General features: G+C 38.6%; 1 pseudogene; it reads left to right on the top strand.

Moving 5' to 3' along the window:
* Positions 1–556: 556 nt before the first annotated feature.
* On the top strand, positions 557–1,251 carry LOC119236220 (heterogeneous nuclear ribonucleoprotein H3-like; annotated as a pseudogene).
* The last annotated feature ends 3,500 nt before the right edge of the window (positions 1,252–4,751 follow it).

The raw sequence follows: 4,751 nt of genomic DNA, 5'->3' as shown, positions 1-4,751 counted from the left end.
GGTCTGCTGTGCCATGTGGGTAGCTCCCTGACCTGGGATCAAACTTGTGCTGCAGTGGCTGCAGATTGCTTCATAGTGCTGCGTCTTAACCCCATGTGCCACTGGGGAGGCCCACTCCTCACTATTCTTTACAAACTCTTCAAAAAAGGATTATGCCACCTACCTTTCATATCTACTTCTATTTCTCTAATTCAAAAGTACATCTTGTTCTACCTCAATGACTGCAGAAGCTCCCAATTGGTCTATCAGCATGATTTTTAGTAGTTTATAAATTTTATTTTATTTTTTTTTATTTTTTAAGATTTATTTATTTATTTGTACAAGCACTGGGTACAGTCAGAAGCGCAGGAGGGTGAGAGAATTCACCAGAGCGGGGAGCAGAACAGGCAGAAGGACCGAGTACACTGCTGAGGGGAGCAGCGGGAGGCAGGAGAGGTCTGCGCGCCATGTGGGACCCTCCTCTGGTGGCCGGGGAGCAGCCAGGGATCGGACCCACGCTGCAGAGGCTGCAGGCAGCTTCGCAACCCAGCACTCAACCGCTGTGCCACCGGGGAGGCCCAGTTATGGAGGTTTTGATGACTATGTTGGCTATAATAATTATGGCTTTGGAAATGATGGCTTTGATGACAGAATGAGAGATGGAAGAGGTGTGGGAGGGCATGGCTATGGTGGAGCTGGTGATGCAAGTTCAGGATTTCATGGTGGTCATTTTGTATGTATGAGAGGATTACCTTTTCGTGCAACTGAAAATGACATTGCTAATTTCTTCTCACCACTAAATCCAATATGAGTTCATATTGATATTGGAGGTGATGGCAGAGCAACAGGAGAAGCTGATGTAGAGTTTGTGACACATGAAGATGCAGTAGCTGCCATGTCTAAAGATAAGAATAACATGCAACATCGATACATTGACCTCTTTTTGAATTCCACTCCGGGAGGCGGCTCTGGAATGGGAGGTTCTGGAATGGGAGGCTACGGCAGAGATGGAATGGATAATCAAGGCACTTATGGGTCAGTTGGCAGAATGGGAATGGGGAACAATTACAGTGGCGGATATGGCACTCCTGATGGCTTAGGTGGTTTTGGTCATGGTGATGGTGGCAGTGGAGGTTACTATGGCCAAAGTGGCATGAGTGGAGGTGGATGGCGTGGGATGTATTAAAGCAAAACCATCAACATAAAAGTCCTGACAACAGCATCTGGTCTACTAGACTTTCTTACAGATATAATTTCTTTTGTATTTTAAGAATTTTATAATGACTAAAGGAAATGTGTTTTCAAAATATTATTTGGTAAAGCAAGAGATTGTGATGGGAAATCTGTTTTCTGTAGGTTTTAATTGTTGCATACTTTGACTTAAAATAAATATTTATATTCAAAAAAATAAATAAATAAAAGTGCATCAAGGGCCTCCCCTGGTGGCGCAGGCAGTTGAGCACTGTGCTGTGAAGCTGTCCACAGCCTCTGCAGCACCAGTTTGATCCTGTCTGGCTGGCGAGGGTCCCACATGGTGCAGCGGACCTCTCCTGCCACTCCCGCTGCTCCCCTCAGCAGTGTATTTCGTCAATCTGCCTGTTCTGTTCCCCGCTCTGTCTCTGGTGAATCCTCTCACCCTCCCCCACATTTGGCCTGTACCCCTGTTCTTGTGTAAATGAATAACTAAATCTTGAAAAAAATAATAAAATTGCATCAAAAGGGGTAACGTACTTAGAAATAAATTCAACCACCCTAATAAAACAGAAGATAAACATGTGAGATGATAGATGTGTTAATTACTGTAGGGGAGGAATACTTTCTCAAGGCAATGTTTATCAAATCACCATAATACACACTTTAAATATCTTGCAACTGGATATTCAATTATCTCTCAATAAAGCTGAAAGAAAAATAAAAAATAATTCTATTAGTCATCTGCCAGTTATATGTCATAAAATGGATCCCTCACAGTTTTAATAAATTGCTATAAAATCTCTGAACTATTTAGCTCTATACTTCTTCTACTCTGTTCATATGATTTAACTATTAATTTGGTTATTTTTAAATATATACAGCCATTTTTACTTTGCATTGATAACACAAAAATAACGTAAGAAAACTTTAAAGTTGGTGTGGGCTTCATCAAATTCTAGTTCTCTCTACAATTCATTTGTAAGAAGATTCAATGGAATTTGTAATGTTCAAGTTCTTTAAAAAACAGGAAATAGTCACAACACAGAGCTATGTAAGCTCAAATGTGTCAAAAGGTAAAATTATCATTAGCATTCATATCCGTCCTTCACAACTCTTTAGCAAAGTCTGCTTATTTTAACAGATGCATTTGTAATGCAGCCCATGCCTTGACAGATACTAACAAAAGTAAATCAGCAAAATGATTCTCCCTCTTCTTCTACCCTCAGGCTCCGGGCAATCACAGAAACTATGAACATCTGTTTGGATTCTGATTGCCATGTTCACTGATTCAGTGCACCCAAATAAGCAACAATTAGTCTGTTTAGCATGTGTCAAAAGATCCATCAAGTTAATTCAAATTAAGACAGGATAAATTGAATCCAGTTGGCATCATGCATATTTGTATGCAAAGTTTAAACAAGCATCAACTGTGTGATGTTATCTTTTATTTACAAGCAAAACAAGAATATATTGTTACATAATTTCAGAAATAACTATTTCTCATCATTTTACTTATGTCATTGCCTGAATGTATTTTCTTGGAGTGGAAAAATTTTCAAATGAATTTGAGTGGACTTCTGTATTCCATTGGATTAAAATTTTGTCCTTTTTTGGTAGACTTATTTATCTTATTTTCATTAGTTACCTTCTAGGTACACAAATGGTTCTTGAAGTACGAGATGCATGATTTTAATAAATCTGGTACCATCCAGGAGTAGCAGGCATAGAAGAGTGTCAGGGTTGTAGGCAAGCAAAAATCATCTCCAGTGACCATAAGAATTCAAACTTCCTACTGTGCTGTAGGTACCAGAGTTAGGATATTGGTATTTACAGTGATACCTTCCTTCCAGTGTCTCTTACAATCTCATGTCAGTTCCCATCTTCAGGCTATTTTTTTTAAGATTTATTTATTTATGCACATAAGAACTGGGGTACAGGCCAGAGGCATGGGGGGTGTGGTGAGAGAATTCACCAGAGACAGATTGGGGAACAGAACAGGCAGATTGACTGAAGTACACTACTGAGGGGAGCACCAGTCGAATTAGGAGATGTCTGTTGCACCATGTGGGTAGCTCCCTGCCCAGGGATCGAAATTGTGCTGCAGTGGCTGCGGATTGCTTCATAGGTTGCATCTTAAACCCTTGCGCCACCAGGGAGGCCCCAGGCTATTTTTGATCATGATGCAGCACTGGCATGGACTGCAGTTGAGATATGTAGTCACAGAACAGAAGCTGTTCTCTATATTTTCCAGTATGGAGTCTTATCCCAGGAAGTTTGCTTCTGCTAGTAACAGGTGCATAATGTGATTTGTGCAAGCATTCATTTATCACATATTATGTCACTTTTTACACTTCACTAACAATGAAAGAGGGAAGAGACTATTTGGAAACTATGGTTCTGATTGAAGTTGAAAGTAAAGAACTAAAAAAAGAAGGGGAAGAAGAATATCACATTATTACAGAACACAAAAAAATGTGGTGTGAGAGTTAGCAGAGAGGAAGTTCAGAATGACAGCATGCACCAAGATGCTTGTAGGCCTAGGTATAAGTTGATATTTTGCAGGATGTTATAGCAGCACAACCTTTAGAAAATGTCTCCATTTTTACAAAACAGAAGATCTATATCAGTGGCAGTTAGAGATGCTTCTCCTCTTCCTTCCATCTACCAAGAATGTCAAACACTAGGTTAAGAAAACATTGACTGATAGGACATTATACACACAGGCGCACACATTTTAATATGTTTTGACTTCTAGAATTGGTACTGCAGAAAAAAAAATATTTCCCAAATGGTTAAATTATTCAATTATTGTGACAGAGATTTGCTGCTAAAAGATGATAAAGGTGAAATTGTGTGTGTGTGTGTGTGTGTGTGTCTTTGTCTTTAAAAAGAGCTGATATAGCAGATGAAATGATGTCTGGTCTTAGTGATATACAGCACAAGTTTATTTTGTACAGAGTTGTGCTGTGCTGTGTGTGTGTGCATGTGCATCATTGGGTGTATATGTGAAGAATAAAGCAGAGAAGTATTGAAATCTAGTTATATTGAACTGTACTGTAGACACATTTTTAGTCAAAAAGTTTTATAGTCATTGACTGTTTCTAAGCCACAAGGTCCTTATTTGCCCATACTCTTTCAAAAAAAAAAATCTTGTAAGAATTCATGTTTGGATTGAACTCCCCTATAAAGATGCTATTTTGTCTCCTAGATGAAAAATATTTAATCTAGTTGTTTGCATTAAAATAACATAAATTTGAGCAATTTGAGTGCTTGATAGTTATTGGAATGAGTGTCCACATGTAGTTAGATTTACTCAAGTGCTCTTTTTATACAAAGGAATAGATTCCAGGAAAAAGATGTCAAGATGAGTTCCACAAGAGTAGTTCGAAAGTCACATTTATAGGGTGACTCTTTTCTTCCTCCTCCTCTTCTTATTTATTTATTTCTGTGAAATAAAGATAACACTATTCACATTAGAAGAGTGAGTGTGCAAAATTTTCAGGACAGTTCATATCATCAATTTCTGGAAGTCAGATTTGAGCTTTGAAAAATAACTAATTCAAGTTCTGTGTAGATTA

The sequence above is a fragment of the Talpa occidentalis genome, unplaced genomic scaffold, assembly GCF_014898055.3.
Source record: "Talpa occidentalis isolate TD23 unplaced genomic scaffold, MPIMG_talOcc4v2.1 talOcc4.9, whole genome shotgun sequence".
NCBI lineage: Eukaryota > Metazoa > Chordata > Mammalia > Eulipotyphla > Talpidae > Talpa > Talpa occidentalis.
Note: the sequence above shows the minus strand (reverse complement) of the source record. Positions and strands in the feature narration are given on the sequence as shown.